Source organism: Nanorana parkeri, unplaced genomic scaffold, assembly GCF_000935625.1.
Source record: "Nanorana parkeri isolate BGI_ZX_2015 unplaced genomic scaffold, ASM93562v1 scaffold1314, whole genome shotgun sequence".
In the NCBI taxonomy this organism is placed as follows: domain Eukaryota; kingdom Metazoa; phylum Chordata; class Amphibia; order Anura; family Dicroglossidae; genus Nanorana; species Nanorana parkeri.
The window spans coordinates 346,525-374,284 of record NW_017307582.1 but is presented as its reverse complement, the minus strand read 5'-3'; the positions used below and the strand labels follow the sequence as shown (position 1 = coordinate 374,284).

Genomic DNA, 27,760 nt, shown 5'->3' with positions numbered 1-27,760 from the left:
GGATCAAGGGAATAATGTAATATGCTCTATACCTTAATGGTAAAAAATACTGTATATGCTGTGTATATATAGATATATATAGATATATATATCTATTTTGAAATTTAATATTTTAATGATTTATTATTTTTTTTTTACACATTTTTTTGTGCAATGGATCTTTCATGCGTGCTATATTAAAGATTCCCTGTTACTTCTTGATAGCATGCAGTTTAGAGACTAATTTGGCCTGCTTTTTTGATCCTCATTTAAAATATTTCATGATGAGTAGAGATGATTTGATCCCCCAAGGAATCCTAGTTCACTGAAAACTTCTAGTATGGGGCACAAGATACTTTATATAGAAATAGGCTGATGTGTCCCTATCAGCGGTCCTGCATGTATGTGGACCCCCAGCTATGTTTATACTAGCATGTATGTCTTTGGGTTTCAGAGTTATACTTCAGGGGAGTACCCAAAAAGGGATACAGTAGCAACAGGTTATTGATGCATCGTATGCAGTGGTGCTCATGTGGAGTGCAGGCATACTAAAACACAAATTGATTAACATTAAGTAAACAAAAACAAAAAAAGAGCATGCTCTGGTAACACTTTGAATGTCAAACTTTATCCAAGGAATGTTTTGTATTCCACATCCAGTGTTGGGCCCCTCTTTATGGTGTTTACTTAGGCTTCCCAACTTTAATCTGTGGCTTAAGGCCTAATTATATTTCATGTTCCTTTCGTGCTATGATTGATGCATTGAATCTTTGTTAAAAGGTATCTAGTTGCACTTAGCTTTAGGTTATGATATACAGCTTTGCGTTAAGTAGCCAGTAATGTTACTGGAAGCATCTCTTGTCAAATGATCGGGCTAGTCTGCTGCTGTGACTGTAGCCTCTAAGCATTTGGTCCTGCATTTCGATTTGGAATGGTTAAAATGTCCTGTATTGTTTGAGAGGTATTTTCATCAACTGTTTGAGAGGTATTTTTAACAATTTTCTGACCAGGAGAGTTTCTAGAGAATACAGCTTTCAGGCTTACTAAAAAAAAAACTACACTCCTACTGATATTATATAACATTAGCACTCATGCATTAGCAATAATTGTAGCAAATAAATCAAAGACATTTTCTAATTAACCACTTGCTGACCGGGGTGTTTACACCCCCTTCCTGTCCAGTCCATTTTTCAGTATTCAGCGCTGCGGTAATTTGGCTGACGTTTATTGCGTCATGCAACGCTGTACTGAAATTAATTTTATACCATTTTTTGGGGACAGATAGAGCTTTCTTTTGGTGGTATTTAATCACCACTGGGGGTTTTTTTTTGAATAACATTTTTTATTAGTTTGCCGTAGTCAGATACAATGGTCCGTAAACGCACATAGCACAATGCCAGACAATATATGGTTAACATACAGACATTCTTACATTAAGTGCATTAGTATACTGTGCTACATTTAGTTAGTAGAAAAGTCGGAGACAGTAGCCCATTTACTTGTAAATGCAGTAGGATAAGGAATATTTCCCCATATATAGAGAGGTCAGCTACAGCTCCAATATAACAATAATCGTATAAGTGAACAAAAGTAAAAGAAAATAACATACAAATAAACTTACAAAATAACTATAGATCAACCAAATTCCATACACGTCTGGATCCTACGTCTATGTGTTAGGTGTCCCTACGCCCTTCCAGGGCCCTTGCCTCTGTCTAGTTCAGGTTCTAGTTGTTTAACTACGGGCCCCTTTGCCCTAGGGCGGTTCGCTTCCTTCCCCACATAAGGTAGTGCAGGGACTGCCGTACCAGCCGGAGCTGCAGTAGTGAGTATGTAGAAGGGTGATATAGAGCCAGCTAGCTCCCTGCTGTTTGGCAAGAAGTATGTAGGCGTTGTACCATACAGTATTTAGTGAATTGGAAGGGGGATAAGATGCTAGTCTGGGTGTGTGGCGGAAAGACAAATTCGATGAAAGGAAGCCATCTTCTGAAAAAGGACTTAATTTTGTTATTTTCCACCAGATGCATTTCTGCGTCTAGTTTATCTAGGTGAAGTAGCTGTATTAAGTCCTCCCTCAGCCTAAGAACAGTTGGTGGGGTTGGGGAGAGCCATTCTCTCATGATGCACCTCTTGGCCGCCAAGAGCGCCGTACAGACCCACTGCTTGCTATGTTTATTCAGTGTAATAGAGGATGTGGTCTGCCCGTCCCAGTAGTTGAACAGCAGTAACAAGGAATCTAGCGGAATTGTCTGACCAGTTACAGAGGACACCAGGTGAAGGAGCAATGGGGCAATGGTTCGTCAAGGTAGAATCCCGGTCCTGAGAGAACGTTCTCTGGAAGGCTATATATGCTCTGTGGATAATTTTGAACTGAGTTTCTCTCCATTTCTCATTCCCCCACAGCTTTACATAGTGAGCGCTATCCCTCAAGAATCTTGCCAACTATATCCTCCGAGGGGATATCCTCACTCCACCTAGACAAGTTAGACGAGACCAAGGAAGGGATGGAGACTTGCCTCAAGTGAGGGTATATGTCTGAGATAGATGCCCTGGTATTTGGAGCAATCCTATCGGTGAAGGACATTAGTAGACAGGTGACATTTGAGGGGCTCAGTTGCCTGACATGAGAGGTGGCCTGCATGTAATGCAAGAAATCTGTGGTCGGGGTTCCGTATTTGTCGGTGAACTCTGAGAACGATAATAGCCTTCTTTTGTCTACTGTGAGAAAATGTGAGAATAGGGAGATACCCCTTTGTTCCCAACGCAGGAATGTAGCATGTGCCTCACCCTGAGGGAAGGAGGGATTTCCCCTAATGGGCAGGTGTCGGGTTATGCGCGGATTTAATTTAAGATATTTGTGTGTTTCTCTCCATGCCACTATGGTGTCCCGTAAAAGTATATGGGAGCGTATCTGGGGGGGGGTATATTGGCAAAAGAGCAATGCAGAAGGTCGGGGAGCATCCACGGCTTTACCATTGCCGCCTCTAAGGAGAAGTTAGAATAATGTGAGGAGGAGTATAGCCAATCCAGGGCATGTCGAAGTAGGCAGCTCAAATTGTAAAGTCTAAGATTAGGAAAAGCCATTCCCCCACTGTCTCTAGGCAGGAACAGTTTTTCCAAGGAGATCCTCGCCCTTTTGCCTTGCCAAATAGATGCAGTGAACTCCCTGTTGAGCATTTGCACATCTTTATGTTTCAGAAGGATAGGTAAAGTTTGCAGGGGGTATAGCAATCTGGCAAACGGGATCATTTTATTTAGGTGTATCCTACCAAATAGGGAGAGAGGGAGATTCCGCCACAGGATCTTAAGTCCTCCCTCAGCCTAAGAACAGTTGGTGGGGTTGGGGAGAGCCATTCTCTCATGATGCACCTCTTGGCCGCCAAGAGCGCCGTACAGACCCACTGCTTGCTATGTTTATTCAGTGTAATAGAGGATGTGGTCTGCCCGTCCCAGTAGTTGAACAGCAGTAACAAGGAATCTAGCGGAATTGTCTGACCAGTTACAGAGGACACCAGGTGAAGGAGCAATGGGGCAATGGTTCGTCAAGGTAGAATCCCGGTCCTGAGAGAACGTTCTCTGGAAGGCTATATATGCTCTGTGGATAATTTTGAACTGAGTTTCTCTCCATTTCTCATTCCCCACGGCTTTACATAGTGAGCGGTATCCCTCAAGAATCTTGTCAACTATATCCTCCGAGGGGATATCCTCAATCCACCTAGACAAGTTAGACGAGACCAAGGAAGGGATGGAGACTTGCCTCAAGTGAGGGTATATGTCTGAGATAGATGCCCTGGTATTTGGAGCAATCCTATCGGTGAAGGACATTAGTAGACAGGTGACATTTGAGGGGCTCAGTTGCCTGACATGAGAGGTGGCCTGCATGTAATGCAAGAAATCTGTGGTCGGGGTTCCGTATTTGTCGGTGAACTCTGAGAACGATAATAGCCTTCTTTTGTCTACTGTGAGAAAATGTGAGAATAGGGAGATACCCCTTTGTTCCCAACGCAGGAATGTAGCATGTGCCTCACCCTGAGGGAAGGAGGGATTTCCCCTAATGGGCAGGTGTCGGGTTATGCGCGGATTTAATTTAAGATATTTGTGTGTTTCTCTCCATGCCACTATGGTGTCCCGTAAAAGTATATGGGAGCGTATCTGGGGGGGGGTATATTGGCAAAAGAGCAATGCAGAAGGTCGGGGAGCATCCACGGCTTTACCATTGCCGCCTCTAAGGAGAAGTTAGAATAATGTGAGGAGGAGTATAGCCAATCCAGGGCATGTCGAAGTAGGCAGCTCAAATTGTAAAGTCTAAGATTAGGAAAAGCCATTCCCCCACTGTCTCTAGGCAGGAACAGTTTTTTCAAGGAGATCCTCGCCCTTTTGCCTTGCCAAATAGATGCAGTGAACTCCCTGTTGAGCATTTGCACATCTTTATGTTTCAGAAGGATAGGTAAAGTTTGCAGGGGGTATAGCAATCTGGCAAACGGGATCATTTTATTTAGGTGTATCCTACCAAATAGGGAGAGAGGGAGATTCCGCCACAGGATCAAATCTTTGCGTATCTTCTCAAACAACGGGGGGAAATTGAGGCTGTAAAGTGAGGAGGAGGTTTTGCTAATCTTAAGACCTAAATATGTGACAAATTCCTTTGCAATAGTAAACGTTTGAACAGCGCTCAGGTTGGAAGCTGCCGTGGGGGTGAGTGGGAGAATTTCAGTCTTGGAGATGTTTATGTGTAGGCCGGAGAATGTACTGAATGGTTCAAAGGTGTTTTGGATTTTAGGGAGATCTCGGGCAGGGTCGGATGTAAACATGATTATGTCATCAGCGAAGAGCATCACTTTAAGCTGGGTGCCGTGTAACGAAATTCCAGATATATCTGAGGCATGTTGAAAAAACAATGATAAGGGTTCTAGGGCAATATTAAACAAAAGTGGGGAAAGTGGGCAGCCTTGTCTAGTGCCCCTGAGTAGTGGAAAACTGGCAGAGATGAAACCAGGAGTGCATACTCAGGCGCAGGGAGAGGAGTACATAGCATTGATAAACGACTGGAATCTGCCAAGGAGGCCCATCCTCCCCATGACCTCAAACAACCAAGGGAATTGTATGCTATCAAATGCTTTTTCAGCATCAATGGATATGAGCGCCATGGGGGAAGACGGGCAGTCCCTGGCGTAGTACAGTACGGTTAGTAATTTGTGAATGTTAGATACAGCTGAGCGGGTTTTCACAAAGCCCACCTGAGCGGGGGAGATCAGTTGTGGCAGTACCCGCGCCAACCTATCTGCCATGATTTTGGAGACAAATTTTGCGTCGCAGTGGATGAGGGATATTGGTCTATATGAATTTGGCTGAGCCGGATCCTTCCCCTTTTTCGGCAATACTTTGATATAGGCCTCCGTACCTGTGGGTAAGTAATCCCCTCCCAACCACATTGCTGTAAAGACCTTGTGTAACACGGGGGTTATGTCCTCCTGCAGCATTTTGTAAAACTCATTGGTTAGACCGTCCGGTCCCGGAGACTTTCCATTGAGAGAGGATTTGATAACTTGTGATATCTCTGCCAAGGATATGTCTGCATTCAAAAATTCTAGGTCCGCTTCCGATAGCCTTGGGAGAGATATAGGGGTTGATTTACTAACCTTATAAACACACCACGAACGTGTATACACCTCTGCAGTGTGTTCCCTCCCAGCATGATCTATGGGTGGAATCTAAACACCTTTGTAATGTGTACACACCCAGCAGGTGTGTTGTGCAAAGCCCTGAAGGAATTCCAAGGTGACGTTGGGTAAATTAGCTCTATGTTGTGTTGCTTGCGTTGATGAATACAAGGAATGTAAATGCATGAGCTAACCATTTTTGTCTAAACTGTGAAGCAGCATTATATATGCATCATGTGCATGATTTTTACATATATGGCATTAGTGGAAATATGCTTTTAGAGACTTTTTGGTTGATAAATACGTTTTGCTGTGTGAAAATCACACACACCTGGTGTGTGTGTGTGTTTAGGTTAGTAAATCACCCCCATAGAGTCAAGAAAATCCTGTCCTGCTGCCTTGTCTACAGGGGTTGACGAATATAGTGCTCTATAGAACCCTTCTAGGATATCGTTCATCTGTTTAGGATCAGAGGATAAGACCCCCGAGGCGGACCTCAAGGAGGAAATATGTGCTTTCGGGGCATATGGTTTGGCTAAGTTTGCGAGCAACCTCCCTGATTTGTTCCCAAATTTATGAAGGCTCAATTGAAAACGGGATTGAAAATAAAGGTGTTGCTGGTTTGTGGCTTTTGCGGCACGCCACAGTTCCCTATTTGTCGGTGAGGGATCAGCCGAATACGTAAGTTGGGATGTACCTAGAGATCGGCTAGCTCGGTCAAACTGGGATTTAGCATGTTTCTTCTTAGCTGCTACATAGGCCAGGATTTTACCCCGGAGGAAGGCCTTGCCCGCCTCCCAGTACAGGTTGGGTGTAATGACATGATCGTTATTATGAGAGTCATAATCCATCCAGGCCGCCACCAGCATGGATTTAAAAGAGGCATCTCCTAGAAGATGGGAGGGGAGTCTGCAGATGTACGCCTCACCTCTTGGGATAGAGGAGCGCAAGTCCACTAAGAGGGGGGCATGGTCAGATATAGTTATAGGAAGTAATTGGGTGTCTTCCACCATGGCATCTATTGGACTGGACGTCACGATGTAATCTATTCTGGCAAATGTGTTATGTACAGCTGAAAAATGTGAATATTCCCGCTCGAGTGGATTTCTAAGTCTCCATATATCCACTCCATAAGTCCAGGGTATCTGTCAACTCTGCCAAGAGAGTAGGCCTGGACGCGGACGGTGTGGGACCTCCAGTGAAGCCAGAGGTCCTGGATTTGTCCTCCCCCACTATCATGACAGAGTTGAAATCCCCCCCGACAATTTTGTGTGGATTGTCATCCCGCAATATCCATGAAGTGATCTCCTGGAAGTATTGGGCTGACTGCGCGTTTGGAAAGTAAAAGTTATAAAGTGAATAGGTTTTGTTGTGGACAGTAATGCGAACGTATAGCTTCCGACCTTCGGAATCTGTGTCCATTTGATCGATTTTATAGGGTAGATTTTTATGGAAGAGGATGGCAACCCCTGCTCTCCTGCCTACTGCGGGGGAGCAAATTATCTCCCCCACCCAAAGCTTCCGCATCCGAGCTATATCTGCTTGGGGCAGATGCGTTTCCTGCAATGTCTGGTTTCAGTTTCTTTAAATGCCTAAGAATTTTCATGCGCTTGGCAGGCGACCGTAAGCCATTAATATTCCAGGAGATCACTCGCATGCACAGTTATATAGGAGAGGAAGACATAAATCAGGATATATACAGTTCAATAGCCTTAAAGGAGAACAATTACGAGCATTATTGCATTGCAATCTAGCATTATATTCAGTCCCAGATAGTGATACTACAGTTACAGCGCCACCTAGCTTAACCAGTAGGGCAGAGGAATCATGAGAGGCATCAGGAGCTCGCAGTGAGCAATATAGCGACCATGTATGGTAGATCAAATAAAACATCAACAAAAAATTCAACAGGGGGTCAACCGGACCCAAACGTAATCCATAAAACAAATGGAAATCAACGGTAGATAAGAGAACCATTTCCAGGACTAGAACAGTGACTTCTCTTTTTTCCTGATGAGCACAGCAGGGTCGATAGTGGCTCCGCTAAGCCAGGAAGACAGATCCCACTAGCTGCAGTAGGCTGTCGACAACAGTCTGTGCCTCGACCCACATAACGTGAAAGTTAAAGATATAGGTAGAGGGGGGTTCACCATACCGTAGGGAGTTTGGCAAAGAACTCACCCAGGGTGTCCAGGGTACCAGGCCGCTAATCCCTTCCTGGAGAAGATAACATGAGGGAGCCGAAGGAGCTCACCTGCTCCCGCCCAACCAGGAGCACAGAAACTGCGTTGTAAATCCGGCTGCCGATCCGCAACTCACGGTGAGTCCAAGGGTGTCATCGGAAGTCTGGGCAGTGTCTTCTTTGCCGGGGTCGACTGACGATGTGGCCGAGGAGAGCGCTCAGTATCGTGAGAGGCGATGGTATCCAACATCCGATGAATATAGGCCGTTGCCTCCGCCGGGTCGGGGAAAGATTGTTGCGATCCGTCTGGGGCTTGGAAGCGGAGTGTTACCGGATACGCCAGGGTGAATTTCACCTTCCGCTGGAAAAGTGTTGTGCATAAGCCACTGAAGGCCTTGCGTTTCTTGGAAACTTCCGCTGAGTAATTGGCAAACAGCAGGAGGCGGTGGTCGTCTAGGTGAGGCCCTTGTTGGTGCGGAATGCTTGCAGGATCGCCATGCGGCCGTTGTAGTCTAGGTATCTAACTATGACCGGGCGCGGCGACTTCCTCTCCAGATTCAAGGGTCCCACTCTATGGGCCCATTCCACTCTGCAAGGTAGGTGAATCCCCAGTATGTCAGGGATATTGTGGGCACAGATGCTCGCCAGGGATGAGGGTCTGTAGGACTCCGGGAGTCCGATAATAGTATTTGAGGTTGAATAAAGACATTAGTCCATCAAGTCCAACCTATTAGGATCTCATTCTAGGAGTACCCGTACCCCTGTATATTACGGTCCCTTAAGAAATCGTCCAAAAGTTTCTTGAACAATTCCACATTATTTGCTGAAATCACTGTCTGTGGCAGTGAGTTCCAGACCCTAACTGATCTTACTGTGAAGAACCCCCTTCGCCCCTTGTGCTGGAATTTTTTTTCCACCAATTTTAGGTGGTGGCCTCTAGTTTTTGTAATGGAGTTAATTTTAAACAGTTTATCGCTAATGTTGCTGCCACCATTGAACATTTTGTACATGGAGATCATATCCCCCCTCAATCTCCTCACCTCCAATGTGAACATGTTTAAATTTAGTAGCCTTGTCTCGTAGCTCTGGTCCTCCATACCCCTAATTAGTTTGGTTGCCCTCCGCTGGACTTTTTCCAACTCAAGGACATCTTTTCTTAGTACTGGTGACCAGAACTGGACCGCGTACTCCAGATGAGGTCGAACCAATGATCTATAAAGTGGCAAAATTATAGACTTGTCCCTGCAATACATCCCCTTTTTAATACAGGACAAGACCCTGCTAGCTTTGTTTACAGCAGCCTGGCACTGCAAACTACCTTTCAGTTTGTGGTCTACAATGACCCCCAAATCCTTCTCCATTTCTGACTTCCCCAGCGGCATACCCATAATTGTATAACCCATTTGTTTATTTTTAATTCCAAAGTGCATTACTTTGCATTTATCGACATTAAACCTCATCTGCCACATTAATGCCCACTCCCCTATTTTATCCAGGTCCTCCTGTAATGTTATAGTGTCTAAGTCCGTGTCTATTACCCTCCCTATTTTGGTGTCATCCGCAAACACGGAAATATCGCTGTTAACACCCTCCCCGATGTCATTAATAAATAAGTTGAACAATATGGGACCCAGCACAGAACCCTGAGGCACACCGCTCATTACACTAGCCCAGTCTGAAAAGGTGCCATTTACAGATACCCTCTGGACACGTTCCCGTAGCCAGTTCTCTATCCACGTACACACCACCTCATCTATGCCCATAGCCCTCAGCTTGTGTAGCAAGCGTTTGTGTGGTACCGTATCAAAAGCCTTTGAGAAATCCAGATATACCACATCCACCGGCTTACCTCCGTCCATATCTCTACTTACCCCCTCATAAAAAGTTAGCAAGTTAGTTAGGCAGGAACGGTCTTTCCTGAACCCGTGCTGATTGTCATTAACTATCCCGTTTTCCTGAACAAATTCTACCAGATAATCCTTTATTATGCCCTCTAGCATTTTACAAACTACCGATGTTAGACTGACCGGCCTATAGTTCCCAGGTTGGCACCTTGCCCCCTTTTTGAATATTGGGACTACCGTAGCCCTCTGCCAATCACCGGGGATCCTACCAGTCATTAAGGAGTCCTTAAAAATGAGGATTAATGGTCTAGTTATAACCTGGCTTAATTCCTTAAGTACCTTGGGGTGCAGGTTATCCGGACCCACTGCTTTGTTTGCATTGAGCATTTTAAGTCTTTGTTGTATCCCGGTTTCTGTCAACCACTGGGGTATATTTTGAGTTAAACTGGGAGTTTTATCATGTGTGTCAAACCCGTTTCCCTCCCGAGTGTATACTGAGGAGAAAAAAGCGTTCAGCGCCTCGGCCCTCTCCTTGTCGTTTGTGACTAGCTTCCCGCTTCCATCCTTTATTGGGCCTATCTGCTCCTTTCTCACCTTTTTACTGTTAATATATTGGTAAAATTTTTTGGGGTTCTTTTTACTATCTGCGGCGATATGCTTTTCGCACTCAGTTTTAGCTGCCCGGATTTCTAGTTTGCATTTTTTGTTACATTCTTTGTAGTTAAGGAACGCCAATGCCGTCCCTTCCGTCTTATATTTTATAAATGCCGCTCTCTTGTCCTTGACGTGTTGTTTTACAGTTTTATTAAACCATATTGGTTTAGTCTTTGATCTTTTATTTTTGCTCCCTAAAGGTATACACTTTGAAGTAGCAGTATGTACTGTGTTTTTAAAACAATCCCACATCTGGTCTGTGTTTAGGTTTTGAAATAAGTTTTCCCATTTTATTTCCCCCACTAGGTTGCGCAGCTTCTCAAAGTTGGCCCTTCTGAAGTTTAGGGTTCTAGTCCTTCCAGTACACTTCCCTTTTCTGTGTTCAATATTAAAAGTAATCACATTGTGATCACTATTACCCAATGACTCCCCAATTACAATATCCTCGATTAACTCTGCATTATTAGTGACAATTAGATCTAAGATGGCATTTTTTCTGGTAGGAGTCTCCACCATCTGGTCCATGAAGTTGTCGCGCAACATGTTTAGAAATCGCCCCGCCTTTGCCGAACCCGAAGTTCCATTGGCCCAATTTATGTCTGGGTAATTGAAGTCACCCATCACGACTACATTGCCCTCTCTCCCAGCTATTCCTATCTGTGAGTGAAGATTGACTTCTCCCTCTTCCCCTATATTTGGAGGTTTATAGCAAATACCCACGAGAAGTTTACGGCTAGCGTCCGTCATATCTAGCTCCAGCCATAGAGTTTCCACGTCTTCCCCATTATTTGACGTGATATCGTCCCTTATATGCACATATAGATTATTTTTTACGTAAATGCAAACACCCCCCCCTCTTCTCCCACCTCTGTCCCTCCTAAACAGGTTATACCCCTCTATATTAGTAGCCCAGTCATGCGTGCTGTCCAGCCAGGTTTCCGCTATACCCACTATATCGAATTCCTCTTCAATTAGCCTAATTTCAAGCTCCTCTATTTTATTTGCCAGACTTCTAGCGTTGGTGTACATACATTTAATTCCTCTCTTTTTGTGGGACAAAAGTTTACTACCTTGTTGTTCCCCACTATTTTTATTGTTATTATTCTGCCTTGATTTCGGTCGTCCGTTGGTAGTTATACTTACATGTGCCAACGGATTTCCTATATTGACTGGAGTGAGCCCACTATTATGAACTCCTTTTTTACTACTTTCTGTGTTATTTTTACCTATGATTAAATTATCTACGTTTAGTTTAAGTGATTTTATTTTTATACCCTCCCCCCCACTTCCTAGTTTAAAAGCTCCTCCTCCGGCGGGATCGATTTTCGAGATCCTCCACCTGGTCCAGCAGATGTTGCATGGTGTGCTGGGCTGTGTCCAGTCGGGAGGTCACAGAATCAGTCCCCTCCTCCAGCTGAGCTATACGTTGTTCCACCTCGGATAATCTTTGCGCCTGCTGAAGAAGATCGGCGCGTAAAGCCTGGATTCCTTTGTTTAATGCTTTGGCCACCACGTCTTGGATGGTTTGGCGCAGCAGTTTGGCGACCTACGCAGCGATTAGGCCATGTTCTGAGAGCAATGGGCGGTCCTCCTCCGAGGAAGGGCTCACGTATGGGAGAGCATGGGCAGCAGCCATCTTGGAGGGCAGTTGAGGCCTCTTCGGCCTAGTTGGCGTGTTTTTGCTCCGCGGCCTGTTGCGTTTATTTGCCAGAAATTTATACATGAGCGGGTCACTAGTTCTCCTTCACTAGTTCCCCGAGGCGTGGAGACGTTATTGGGAAGCCGAGATGCTATTTTATAAGCCGATTAAACCTGGCAGCGCGGGAGCTCTCTTCCGTGCGACCGCTACATCAGGCGCCGGAACCGGAAGTCGGTTTTTATTTTTTACTATATAACAAAAAAAGTACAGAATATTTTTTTTTAAATGGTTTTCCCTTTATTATTTTAGGAAACATTTATTTTTACCCAATGTTTTAGTAAAATATAAAAGACGGGTCATGTCGGGTAAATAGACACTAAACATGTCAAGCCTTAAAATTGCGCACGCCCACGAAATCGCAAAAAACCACAATTGGCCATAGGTGACGCTTTAAAAGATTTTACCGCTCATCAGTTTAGTGTTATCAGTGATTAGTGGCCCTAGAATTATTGCTCTCATTGCGACGTTCGCGGTGATATGTAACACGTGCAGCATAATTGGAGCAATCGTCGTTTTTGCGTGTAGGCGTATCTAATGCATTTTTGCGCATCTACTGTATGTGGGGGTTGGGGAAATGTGTGTGTTTTTTTTGTTTTGTGTGTGTAAATTTGTATGTAGTTTGTGAGCATTTTTTAAAACTTTTTTTACACTTCCCTTTATTGTTATCACATAGGGTGCTAAGAAATCCCCTATGTGATAACAAATTACAGTTACAGGTCCCCTTTATGGAGACATCAGGGGTCTCTAAGACCCCTAATGTCACCTAGGGACCCCCAGAGAAGCCCTGGAGCACAGATCTGCTTCATCAGCTTCTCTCCGGTTTCTGTACCAGAGAGTGACCGAGGAATGCGGAAGTGATGTAATATACATCACTTCCTGCTTTCAGAGACCGGGAGGAGAGCGGAGGGAGATTGCGTACTGACCTCCCTCCGTTCTCAGTGCTCAGAGCCACATCGCCCGGGATATGGATGGACGCCCGGAATCCCGGGGACGAGAGGTAAAGACAGGGGGGCGCACCCTCACTTGCATCATACAAGCGTTCGTGCGTCTTTACAAATGCCGGACCGCTTGCATGTAAACCGCAATCGCTGGCCGTTTAAAATCCAGGCGGTTTCCCACTCGTGTGCGCCAGGGGGCATGCGCGAGCGAGCGGGGACGAAGGACGTCTAAAGACGCTCACCCGCATCCAGGAGACTCCCGTCCGGCCGTCTTTCAATGTTCGGCGCACGAGAGGTGGTTAAAGTAGACACCATAATACCCAGATTTGGACAAAACAAAAAATACCTTATTTTATACTGGTCTGTATAACCTAGGTAAATAAAACGTGCAAGGTAGAGATGCAAAACATCCTTATTTCTAATTATCTGATGGGCCAAGTACTCCATGTTATATTTTTGCAAGGGCCCCTGTAGAATTGCAGACATTGTGATCAATGGCTCTGCAGGAATTCCCACTTTGTGATAATGATTATCCACTGAGCGGCTTATGTAATATTGGTATTTTGGGCTTGGATCACATGGTGCTAAAAACCGATCAGACACTGGTCTGATTAGCAATCTTGGAACGTGCTATCAGTTGATGGTTGAAAGGTTATGGGATTTCTTTGTAAACAATAATTTTAAATAATTCTGATACCATTTTCAAAATGTTAGCCTGTTCACAGAATGTTAAAAAATATTACCCTGACTCCACCCACTATATACCTTCTTCTTTTCCACATTTTCCCATTCAGCATTATAAGCAATACAATGTCACAATTCTTTGCTCAGGAGCACATTGTACCTGAAAACATGAGTCTCCCCATGCCTCCATACAGAAAAGTCATGTCACTGCCTCTCATCCTCATTTTAGCAGTGGCTGAGCTATGAAAATACCACAACTTTCCTACCCCAAGCAAGCAGTGGAGAGTCTGTTGACTATCCACATTTTAGGCTTAGCAGCTTATTTATCTGGAAATATGATTGCTTTCTACCCATAATACTTTTGGAAATATTTTTTTTTTTTAATATATTTGGTTCAATAGTATATTGTCCCTGAAAATATCACTCACATCTGCAACTCATATCAATCACACTTTTCCTTGCTCAACATCCAGGTGTCCCTGAAAGTACCACTTTTCCCATATTTGGTTTATCAGTGTCCCTGGAAATATCACTCACTGCTTTCTGAATTCAGCAGTACCCCTGCAAATACCATGCCAACTCACTTCAGTGCCCTTGGAAATTTGATTCATCCCAGTTATGGATTAACCTTTAAGAGATACCTTGACATCATTAGTGACCACCCTATACATGCCATTCTGGAGGTGTTGTTTATTTTCAATACTTATTTTCATTAATCCTGCTTATTCTGCACCTACATAGCCCTGGCATAGATCACAGTAGTGGCTCTATAGAGAATATCTGTAAAAAATAAGTCAAGGCAACTGGACTTGCTGTATTTTTCTTGAAGGTGTTTTACTAGTCATCCAACCAGCTTTCTCAATTCAGAAATACATTCTATAGAGAATGTAATATCCATTCTTTACAGATTCTAGGCACAATGAAAGGCTGGCTACGGTAAGGCGTATGCTCATGGGCTATTCAGATTTGAATGTTAGTGTAGCAAAAAATTATTATAAATGATAGGGAATGAGCCAGGACTGTTCACATTCATTTTCTCCTGTAGCATAGTTGTGACTATAATTGTTTCAACAATTTGTAACCTGAAATTGGTAAATTGGTATTTTTTTTATTGGGAAGTCACAGACATTTTTTAAAGTTGCTGCGGTGCATTATATCCTTGATCTACAAACAGCTGAAGTGCATTAGCATATGCAATTCTGAAGAAAGCCTTCACCTTTTCAGTGTGAGCCTTTAACTTTCAAAACAAGAATGCCCCCCCTTCCTGGGCATTAGACATTGCTGTAACAATTGTGTCTTCAAGGGGTTCCACCATGAGGCAATAGGATAAAACAATGTTTGCAACCAGAATAACTTAATTTGTTAAGACTATTGCCAGCATAGGCAAATTATTTCAAATCATCTGTTTAATGCAGAAAGTTTTCGGTTTATACAACACCTTTTATTGGCTAATCTCAGAAGCATGTAGGAATTACCTAGCTGCTTCACAACCCTTAGAGTACATCAGGTTGTATGCAAAATGTTTTCTGCCTGTGTGTATCGGGCCACATAAATGTGGGTGAGTCACAATCCAGTGGTGTCCAGCAGAATTACAGACTGTAATTACAGACAGAATTACAGACTGATAACTGTTTACAGTCCTGTTTTAAGGAAGCGTTTTTCTCAATCCTCAACTGTGCTTGAACTGTGCTGTGATTCCATGACAACCGGCGGTAGCAGTGGGATATTAGAGTGTGCATGTTGCTTTTCAATTGCTACCTGTATCCGGATTGGGGAACTTTGGTGCTGGTCCATTTCTGAGGATGTTTGATGGACAGTTATACCCTACACATTGTCTGCTTTCCCTGGTCCCTGTACCCTTTGTAACCCAACTCGTGATAGTAATGAATGGGGAATAGATGTGTGGAATATGGGTCTGGGTAGCAGTTCTGATAGTTATAATGACGACTTTCGACCTGTAAATTTAATTTTGTTTATTATGTAAAACCAGTGCCACCTAAGGATCTGGTAAAAGGAAGCAATGCACCCATTTTTATAACGTATGTTCTTAGCAGACATTAGTTATTTCAAACCAGAACTTTTCATCTTGTTACAAAATCTCTCTGTAAGCAAGTCAGTTTTTTTCATTTATGACAAGTATAAAGGCTTTACAAATTGGAAGAATGGGCAGATGTCTAGTGGCTTGGTATTCTCAAAAAGATTTCTGCCTTTGTATGGTCACTCTCAGGGGCTTATGTGTTAATTGCATTGCAAAAATTGATAGTTGTAAGCTCTTTGGTTGCTATGGACAGTCGAAAGGTTACTTTTTACCACACATTTCCTACATGGGCCTTTTAGTCTTTTGATGCATGTGCAACTAATTTCTCATTCCAGCAGCCAGCACTAGCAGCCTGAATTTGTCTACCTAAAAATGTTTGCTAATTTTTCAGGAGCTGATGGGTATATAAGATAAAGGTAATTACATGCTATAAGTTGAGCAATTAGTCATGTAGTATGTAAAATCAATATAGGTTTTTACCTGCCTGTAATTGCCTTTCTTGAATGGATAAGAGTGTAAGAGTGTTGTGTCAATAGATTTGTATTTATACCAACTGCCTGCTTTCATGTGCACACAGTTGGTAACGCATAAGCACTATAAACTTTAATAGCAAATGATATTAAATGTGCATGTACTGTATCTCTCAAATACACAAAGCATAACCCACATCTTTGTAATATTGCCATTCTGCTCAGAGCCACAGATGAAAAACAAACTTACAGTTTCTCTACATGCTTTACTGGGGCAAACACCCAAAAATTAATGAACATTGACATGACTGTTTAGTTTGTGGTCATATATTAATGTCAAATATACTATATATTGCAACCTTGTTGCTCTTGGGTGTCCAATATCTTATACAAGATTTTAGGTAAATATTTTTTCCAAACTGTAAAACTGTAAACTGTAAAATATCTGCCATTTTGTGTTATTGCAAACATCTGCACCAACATGTTATTGTGTAGTTAAAATATTTTCCCGTGGGTGGGCTATTTTGTTTTATTTCTACAGTGTAACACTGTAACTTGGTATAATCCATACTCTAAATATTTTCTCTGAGGGCTAAAATTCTAGTTAGTGTGTCATGTATCATGATTGATGTTTAATGCTGCAACCTGCCATTTTTGGTTGCAATATTAATTATGATACCTTGCTCTAAAGTATGAGCAGGAAATAGATTAAAAGGCCCTTGTTAAACTACAGTGAAGAGTAACGTGGTTCCATCATGTACATAACATAATATTTAACTTGGACAACATCTGCTATATGCTCACATGTTTTATAGGCTGGATTTAGTCTACATCTCGGGAGCCCATAAGCACAAAAATTGTGTATCCCTTATCCCCACCTATAAACAGGCTGCACCCCTGTTGCACTGCATTAAACCATTTGTTTTGATCTCAATCACTGCTACATAGTACAGCAAAAAAAAATACCAGTTGGTCCAGAGTAGGATAAACTCAAGTTCAAACTTGGTCCAAATCTGAGCTGCTCCAAACAAGGAATTGCCATGGGCACTTCCACCCTATCAGCTGTGGGCTGAGGATTTCCCCCTGCAGTTGCATGTAAACAAAAGGGCAGGATGCTTGTGTAGACATAATTGACCTTATATGGCCACATAGTCATATTAGGTAAATGCAATTTACCAAATAAAGGTATGTAGCCATATAAGGTTAGTGATGTCACTGCATCCCACCCCTTGCTTATGTCAGGGGTGGGGAATTCCTGATTGGGTGGTGCAAAAGGAGCTCATTCCTAGTCCAGAGGTACTGGGAGCTGGAGTGGCAGGTGAATTTAATCACTTCAGCTTCTTCTACTTAGGATAACGAATGATTACATCTATTGATTTTCATGGAAAACAGGAATTTAATTTACCAATAATGTCCTACAAAGCTTCTTTATTTTCTATGCAACACAAAGACACAAAGCCTTAACGAAAAAATATAATTTTTTTTATTTGACTAGTGTTAGGTTTAAAACAACTAGTGTTATTGTAGATAAGAACTTAATTTTAGCATATTTATTGTTTCCTGTATAATAGTACCGTACTAACTATTAAATAGTAACATTTAAAAAAAAATATTAAAAAGATATTGTAATTTTTTTCCCCACAGATTGCTTCAGCTGACATTATGTGCAGGTCAAGGAAAACTCTCTTGATCTGCACATAAAAAAACGAATAAAAAAACTTGTTTGTTGCGTTGTTTGTACATGAGCCATTGTCAGTGTTCCTGCAACAGAGACCAGGGCGTTGATTTACGAACCTTATAAACACACCACGAACATGTATACACCTCTGTAGTGTGTTCCCTCCCAGCATGATCTATGGGTGGAATCTAAACACCTTTGTAGTGTGTACACACCCAGCAGGTGTGTTGTGCAAAGCCCAGCATGAATTACAAGGTGATGTTGTGTAAATTAGCTCTACGTTGTGTTGCTTGCATTGATGAATGCAGGAATGTAAATGCATGAGCTAACCATTTTTGTTTAAACTGTGAAGCAGCATTATATCTGCATCATGTGCATGATTTTTCCATATATGGCATTCGTGGAAATATGCTTTTAGAGACTTTTTGGTTGATAAATAAGTTTGCGTGTGTTTAGGTTAATAAATCACCCCCCAGGACTCACTGTCAAAATGACAGCTGGACTTCAGTTTGTTGCAGGAGCTTCTGTACAAACAAAACGTGGCATTATTTATACATGTGCAGTAGCACTGTTAGTGGGTCCAGTGCAAAAAAGCCTGCAGCTTTGTTTACACATATACAGGAATGCTGACAGAGGTTGGTGCGTTTTGGGTGTGTAAAGCCCATTTCCACCTTTCCAGAGGTGTTTTAAAAAAGAAAAAATGTGCCAGCAATGTACACCAAGTATACATGAAGCAGACATATGCAGTTGATGTATATGGAAACAGAAACTTACATTTTTTAATATAGCTTTCCTCTTCATATAGTGAACATTTGTGGCTCTGTGCTGTGTAAGCAATGTGAAAATATCCCCCACAAGCCCCCCTTCCCTGGACAGTGTATTGTGTGTAAAGGCAGAGCTGGTGTTTACTGATCGTGTTACAATGGGTGACAGGGAGGGGGCAGCTGATTAAAGCATAATTACCATGCGACCCTGGTGTCTGACTGAATTTCCTGTGGAGAAAAGTTTGAATTTTTATGCTGCAGGCTTGATAAAACCTTCATTAAAAATGAAGAAAGCCTGCAATGTGAGTCATGAAAATGTGCACATGTATGTATCATCAATGCACCTCTTCATTACTACAATAAATGCAAATCACTTACAAAGGTGGAAATATACTTTAAAATTGTTAAATGCATTTTAAAACACTGCTAGTATAACTATCTAAAATCTATATGATTCCCCCAGTCAGCTACAAGAGTGGATATGATGGAGATTGGAAGATTTGCACTTTGAGCCAACTGAGCTTTGTTGCTCTGCCCCATGCTGCCAATCTAATACATTCTGCAACTTCTAGATGCTAAAGTTGGAGGTGTGACTGGTTGGTTTCCCATTGCCTTAGGTGCTGTGAGCCTGGTTCAGACAGATCCACATTATTATTTCTCATAGTATATTTTATACACATAAATGACATACCGAATATTTGAAGAATTAAAATATAACAAATGGAAAATGTAATTTTATTTGGACTGTTTGATTTCAGCGGTCTCCTAAAACATGTTGTATAGTGTGGGTCTGCTAAATAATAGCTTAATATTTGAAACAGTCGTTTCTTTCACCATCTTGTTTTAATCAGAGCATATGACTTTTATAATAAAACATACAGACATTTTACTCCCTGGTCAGAAACCATATTAGAGTTTGCGGTCATAAAATGGAATTACCAAGCCATGTTGTGCTGTGCATAAGACTTACTGCGCTTTGTATTTGGAAATTCACTGTGACTCATTGGAAGTCACAAATGAAATCCAGTGTGGAGTAACAGTCTGCAGATACAACCGCTTACCACATAATACGCTTTCCTCTTCTTATAGGGTAGTACATTGTTTAAGGGAATTAAATAAAGTATTTTTACCATGAGTTGTAGTGTTCATTAAATATTTAAGGGCTCTTTTCTGTAGCTTAAAGCCCAATTGAACTTTCAGTTTTAACCAGGTAAATACTTTCCAGGTGCATCAAAACAAAAGGTAAAGTTAATTTACTGTAGAAAGCCGCCACATCGTGAGTAGAAAAGCTTGTCCCCTGCCAGCATGCTGAAGAGAAGACCTTCACTTATTTGTGAGGAAGCAGTGGTCTTTCTGCAGAACTCCAACATACCTCCTGCAGAAGCAGACCTCTAGCTCTGCAATCTGTACAGCTCGTACTCACTTCTAATTGGAGAGCTCTGGCTCTAGCTCAACAGGAGATGAGTCCGAACACTGCTTACACACAGAGAGCAAGGGACTTTCTGTACAACATACTGTCAGGTAGACATGTGCGATTCGGTTCGTTTCGAAATTCGTTTCGGACATATTTTCGGAGATTCGGAGATTCGGATGCATCCGAATTTCGAATTACAGCTAAGACGAATGCAAATGAATCCGAAATTTCCGATTTCCCGAAATTCGTTATTGGACGAATTTAGTTGCAGCAAAATGACATTAGGAAAAAAAATGACAACATTTTCCCTCTACAACAATTCTATGGTTAAAGGTTCAGAGTCAATAGTCTAGTGGTTAGCGTAATTTTTTTTCCCTAATGTAATTTTTCTGCAATTAAATTCCTTATTGGACGATTTTTCGTTGCAGCAAAATGACATTAGGAAAAAAAAAAGATATATATATGGTTAAATCAAATAGTAAAAAGTCCAGACTTTTGACAAAATCCTTTAATTGAAAAAAAAACAGTACATTTTCGACTATTCCTTTAATAAAAATTTTTTACAAAAATGGCTCCATCGATGTAATCCAGAGTCAATCAGGATGCAGGACGCTCCCCTAATGTCATTTTGCTGCAACGAAATTCGTCCAATAACAAATTTTGTCCATAATCCGAATCCGAAAAACGAAACTAAACTAAACACATTTTTTTTTGTTTCGAAACGAAACTAAACAAATGTTTTTTCTTTGTTTCAAAATGAAACTAAACTAAACAAATTTTTTGCTGGTGCACATGTCTACTGTCAGGGGACAGACTTTTCTACTTAGGATGTGAAGCAGCAAGCACTAAGAATAATGTGAATCACAAATACTAACATCAATAAATATGTATATATGTACTGCACTGAAATGCACTCACCAAACCAAAATCAAGACGTGATATGCAACATTTTAGTGGAAAGGGATGTGCACATGTTCTGTTTTGATGCACCTGGAATATAATCAGTTACAATAAACTGAAGGCTCAGTCGAGCTTCAACTTTGCTTGTCCACTTTATTAAAAGTGTTCTCTAAACACAGTCTAAATTTTTGTTTAAGCACTTCAGTACTGGCATGTTATACCTCCTTCATTACCATTTTCCAAGCTTCCAGCGCTGTTCAAGTTTGGCTGAGAATTCCTCCATCACTCAAAACTGTAACAAAATTAATTTTATATCCTTTTTTTTGGGGATAAAAAGCTTTCTTTTAGCGGTATTTAATAACCATTTTTTTTAAATTGTTTACTGTATAAAGTAAAAAAAAACAAAAGAATTGAACAAAAAAGTCTGTTTCTCTTACTTTCATTTATGAATCATAGCAAAACAAAATTCAGGATGGTAAGAAAACACCCAAAATGACCCCTTTTTGGAAAGTAAACACGAAAAGGTGATCTGATTGTTTGCTGCAATTTTTTGGAAATAAAGTAACATGCCGGTATTGGGTTAACGCTTGGAGCTTGGTAATCGTGCACAAGATACAATAAAAATAATAATAAAAAATTTACAGGTCATAAACAGTTGGAGGAGGGGAAAATGGTAATGTACAGGTCACATACAGTGGGTGGATGGAGATGAAAGGGTTAATGTATAGATGTGCATGATACGGAAATTGAAATGTTTATTATACAGGTCAGAGCAGAGATGGAATGGATCTAACATAAGCAGGAGAGGAGGGGGGTTAAAAGGGTTAAAAGCATCTGAAACTTTTTTTTTTTTTTGCTACTGCTGCAGCTTGTTTTTACGGGTAAGTAATGAATGAATGACCCATTCATTACTACCTTTACTCTCTCCTGCCTCTGATGGAAGAGGAAGGGCAGACCTTGGCATTGTATACGTTGCCATGTGAACACTGTGATAACCGATCACAGGGCACAGAGCTGGTCTGATCAACTCTGTGTCTAAAGCCACAGCTTTACACTGTCTATTGACAGCGGGAGCAGTGGCCGCGTGCAAATGAGTTCACGGAAGGACATACAGGTATGTCCTCCCAGAACAATGGGGCTGCTGACCAGCAGTATATATACAGTGGCCGGTCCGCAAGTGGTTAAAGATTGTTAAATTACTATATATATCTTTATCTGAAACTTCTATATTGTACAAAATGAATAGAGGTATGTTCACCAAAGTGTAAATGTCCACACGAATGCAATTCAAATGCCAAACACATATTTTTTTCTTTTTTTTCAATTTCTTTTTTCAATAATCTTTAATTTTTTTCTTTTTAAAAAAAAATCTTTATTTATTTTTGAACATTGATCTTTTATTTACATTTGTAAACTTGTTTCTACTTATTTTTTCTTTTTCAACTTTTTCAACTGTTTTTCTCTTCTGCTCAGTACCATGGAGGTACCGAGCAGAATAGACCAAGCCGAATACTGCTCGGCGGCATTCGGCTATTGACTCACTGCCGTTCGCCCCCTATGAGAATAGGCCAAACAGCAGCGAGTAGGCTGCCGAAGGTTCGGCTCAGCCGATCCAGATGTTGGATCGGCTAAATCGAACTCCTTCTGCACTTCAACAGAAGGCAGCCAAAGCAAGCCGATGTACGGCTGAAATCAGCCGTACAAGCCTGAAGCTCACTTTACTTTGGGTTGGTTATTCACTCGACTGCCTTTGGCAGCTTTGTGAATAACCGCCTATATGTTTGCATATACAAACAATCATAATTTAACCAGCTCAGCATCCAGCCGGGCCAAGGCAACCCAACAGTTTCAGAAAGGAGTCTCAAATTAATTAAACACATGCATAGTTCCAGCAGAAATGCAGGACAAGCTTAGCTCCACCCATGATGCCAGCGGTGTTCAAGTCGACAGCGCAGTGCTGCTCAAAACTGATTTCAGCAAGGTGGCCAGATAGAGTATACGGTAGCTGTGGGGGATTCTGCTTTTTAATGGGGAACGCAATCAAAGGATAAGCAATTGCAAATTCTAACCTTCCTAAACCTCCTCCTTGCTGATTGTCTTCTGAATATGATACATGAGAAAGTATTGTGTTTATTAGCTCCCCCACCCCACCCAGTTGATTTAGTTTAACTTTGATTCTAGGTTCTGATGTTTTTTTTGCCTTCACGGCTAAGGCTTGCCAATTGCCTATGAATGACCTTGAATTAGTGGCTAAGATCAAGTGTAGTATCTGTTCTTATCAGTTGTAGGAGGACAGAAAGGACACTGTCACCTATGTAGAAAGGTGGATGGTGGCTTAGTATCCTCTGGTGTAATTGGTGGGCGCCGGATGGGGTTCAGTCCCTCCTGGGTAGATTCTGGGCCGGTTCTGCCGGGCTTGTCCCCGGTGGTAGGGATGAATCTCGGATGGCGCTACCTTCTGATGGGAATGGGTGCTTGCTTGGTCTGGCTGGAGGGTTGGGGGCGGCAGAGCCCGTCGTGCTGTGGGGGTGGCGTCCCAGGGGTGCCAGAGAATCATTTTGGGTGTGGGACCCAACACTGATTCATTGACACGGTACTTCAGCAATTTCTGCACAATGCCTCTTGGACAGGCCTTATGGCTAGTCCTGGGCAATATTTTTGCACTCCGGCCCCTGAGGCCTGTCAGCGTGGTGCACTGGCACTTTAGACTTATTTATTGCCCTATATGCACGATTGGCACTTTTTGATTGAAATTTGATCCACAGAGACTGAGGGTGCAGGTACCTTTGGGGCCTTTTCCCGATGTTGGGGAGGAGATTCTGTGCCCTCATATAGGGTTCTCTGTCTCCTCCCACCTGGGGGGGGGGTCTCACTTCGGGAGAGCCCCCAACCTAGTACTTGTGGGACCTGTTTTGGCAGGTGCCCAAAGGATTGGGGTCCGCCGGCCTTCGGGTAGGTGGACCAAAGTATTCCTTGCCCCTGTCAGGAGCCTTGCGCCTGGGGGGGTCGGGAAATTGTGGCCCCTTCTTTTTAGAAGGACCAAGCACCCTTGTGCACTTTTTTACGTGTGTTGTGATTTCACAATTCACTTTTTCTGTTCACAGGGGATTCGTTTTCGAGCACGCTCCATGGGCTTTAAAAAAAATTGCATTAGTCTAAATTAAGGGCACTTTCAATAGACTGGGTGGCAGTTAGTGCAGTTAAGAAAAACATATTTTTTTTAACATGCCAACAAAACATTGTATAAAATTCGTATACTCTGTTGACAGTGGGAGAAAATCTGTATTGAGGAGGCACAGAGGCTGCCATATGATCTTTCCTACTGGGTCATACTGATCCAGAGGTTCAATATTTGCCAAAACACTGACTTGAAACTGGAAGTATGCAGATCAAGGAGTTATGACTTGACTATGACTTTCTGATCTGCATGCTTGCTTCTGGGCCAGTTTCTCAAAGTACCAAAGTTAGAGACAGCCAAGGAACTAGTAATTTCAGACGACATTAACAATTTTGTTCTTTACATTTATTCAGCATATATATCCTTTAAGTATGGCTAAAGCTACTTTGGATTGAGGGATGGATAGAATGGTTAAATCCCTGTCAGTGTTTTTTTTTTTTCCCAGGATAGGAAATAAGGTAAATCTTTTTTGGGAAGATTTCTCTTTACTTCCCATCCTGTAAATACATTAAAAACGGAGATTGAAAAGCAAACCAAGACCATCTGATGAAGGGAATATATAAAAGCCCCAATACGCATTGGTTATGATTACTGCAATCTTTGAATAAGAACCATTCATCTATTCTTTCTTACATAAGGCTTCGCTTCTTTAGACTGAAGCATACTCCTCACCTGCTGCTGTACCATACTCTGTATGCAGAGCATGAAGTGAGAAAAAAACCCTTCAAAAGTAAGGGAAATGCCCTTCTAGTCAATTATAAACAGGACAGAATGTCTCTATCCCTGTTCTGGTAACAACTCAAAATGTTGTTTTTTTTTTACTTTCAGCCCTGGTAACAGAATTCAATCGAACAAATAGAGTTAATCTCCTGACATAGGCATGGACAGCAAGAGAAACCTGACAGAGGTTCAAACCCTCAGTGTATCCAAAGCGAAAAAGAAAATTTTGGCTTTAATATACTTTATGAGGTACATGTCCAGCCAAAATTTCTTTCTTAGCTTTGCACAGAATGGAGGAGAGTTTTTACTTCAGGGCTCCATTAGAGAGATTTACCCTTACTTCATATTCTGCTAACATTTTAACAGACACAAAGTGAGAGTACTTCTTCAACAGCAACACAGACATAAATGAAAATGTTTTTCTGTAGTATAGTAGGGGAAGGCTGCAACCTCTGTCACATTTTTAATTCTGTCTGGGTCTCTGTTGAAGATTTTCCCTTTATTCCTGTTTAGGAAAACCATTGTCAAGTGAACAAGAAATAAAAATCTGTAAAAGTAAAAATCTGACAGGAGTTTTGCTCCTTCCTTAAGGTGCCCACACACTGACCGAATTTGAGCCAGTTTTTAATGTACCAATTGAAATTCGCACAGTGTGGGGCTGTCGGTTCCCTTTCAGCCGGCATTCCTCAATCAGCTGATCGAAGGAGCCGGCTGGAAAATCTTTGTGCGATCAGAGCCGGCAGCCAATGAGCTGCTTGCTCTGATCGGGTATTCTGACAGGTACCGGCAGCACCTGTCAGAATACAATGCAAACAGCAGCAATTCCTCGATCGACACGCTGTTTGTGTTGATGGAGGAATCGTGTCAATTTCTTGCAATTCAGGCCGGAGATTTAACAAAAGAAATTGACAGGTGAATAGCCAGCTCTACTCTATCCAAAACTAGAAAAAGTGTTTAGCTCATGTAAAAAAAATTGACTTGCACAGCATAGATGATACCCATTTCCTCATTAATGCTAATTGTTTCAGGGTTTTTTTAAGCATGGTATTGAGCTATAGAGCAGTTCAGCTAATCTTGGTTTAGAATGTTGAAATTATGCTGTGACTCTTTAAATGCCAGACTCATTCATGAGCCAGGAATCAGACCGTGTAATTGTCAGCCTTGATTTTTAGGTGCAACACATCAGAAGAATGATCTGTTTCCCCAACCTACCTAAAAGCAACAGTCACATGGTAGGCTTCACTCAGACAATGAACAGATTGTTTCGTTAGTAAATTGAACAATTTGGTGCCACTGCCAGCTATAGTTTTATCTGCGTTTCATCTCTCCATTTGAGCAGATTTATAGCACCTGAAAAAATGGCATTATTCAAGCATGTATTGTTTCTGTTCCAAAACGTGGGACTTAATTGCAGATGGAATAAACTATATACCAGTACTATTGAAATGTCACTGAGCCTGCCTTACAATAAGATTCAGTCCTCGAATTTCTGCAGAGATTAAGTAAACCTGTACAACGTAATGACATTTGCAGAGTATGGTTTAAGAGAAAAAAAAAACTATTTGTTACAATATTTGACATTGTTTCGTAATGTTGTATATGATGCTTTCATGGAAAACACATGTAGGGGAGTCTTCACTCTAATGTAATCCACCAGACATATGTGTTTTATATTGCTAATACTTTCTCCACATCAAAGGTAAAGTCAGCTGGATGTCCAGTTTGGATGGAATCCCAGTTATCTCACTGCAGCTCAATGTGATTGAAGGACTTAGCCAGTGTTCTAAGAATAATTCTTTATGACCCTAAAGTCTTTTATGGACCCGTTTATTTTATGTTAGTGGTAAAAATCAGGTCTAACAATCTGTGTGCACATGTAGTTTTTTTCACGGTTGTGATAAAAGTTCTGCAAACTTTTCAAGATTTCTACATGAATCGCTTCTTAAATTGCTATCCAATCTTTATCAATGTCATGGTAATAATCACGGTCTTAGCTAACAACACAGCATTTAACACTATCGTAATTTTTATTTTAAAAATGGTTTAAACCAAAAGGAACATAGATAGATGTGCATGGAGCTTTATATTGTCTATCTAGTTGAATGTCCTTTATTGGCAGAAACGTTTACCAAAAGTTTTATGTAGCTGTTGCTCACACCTGTTCAGAGATATTTTGGCTCATTGTTAGATATAAAACGGATTCAGATATTTCATTTTGCAATGTCTTTCTTGAATGATCTGCTTTGGATTACCCCAAGGCATTTACAGCTGGACTGAGGAGTTAGCTTTCTAAAATACAGAATTCCTGTTGCAGTGGTTGATTAACTCCTGTGTTGTGAATCAGTGTCATGCTGCATGGCCCAATTTCCTTTTATTTTTAGATCATAAACATCCCAACCTTCTGATATGACTATGCCTAATACAAGTTGGAACTAAACTAATATTAGATTCAAAAGGTATTTAAGCTCTTTCAAATGCTGATAAAATCAGTTACAATGCTGATCCATTGTAAGGTTTAGCTTCCTGGAGAATCAGCTGGTCCTCTGACCATTGGCCCTAATTTCCTGTTATAGAGGGGCTCTTTTCCCTTGCAGGGTCCTATAGCGCTACCTGTGTGTGTGCAAGCAGGCTGTGTGTGTCTCCACAAATAGGCACAGCAAGGCAAGCCACCTGCTATCATCTCCTGCCCCCTTCCTTCTCTAAGCTGTTAGATGGACAGCTGCAGAAGACTAAGAATCTAAGCTTGAATGTGGTTTCCTTTCCTCATTTTTTGTGGCTAAATGGAGAGGCAGGGAAGGAAAAGAAAGGTCATAAGTAGGTACTACTTAGGACGTGTTTAAGGCAGCATTTCACTTTTCAGTTTGTGTGGAAAAAAGAAAACCTGTCACAGAAGGAACTTGGAGGCTCTCAATGCTATACCCTATCTTTAAAAAATGTAGTTGTTTAGACATAATTCTT

General features: G+C 41.7%; 1 protein-coding gene across 1 annotated transcript in view; it reads left to right on the top strand.

The window, feature by feature from the left end:
• LOC108797633 (thrombospondin type-1 domain-containing protein 4-like) overlaps nt 1–27,760 on the top strand; it is a gene marked incomplete at its 3' end in the record, with an annotated part of 438,368 nt that overhangs the window by 64,646 nt on the left and 345,962 nt on the right. The window lies entirely within an intron of this gene.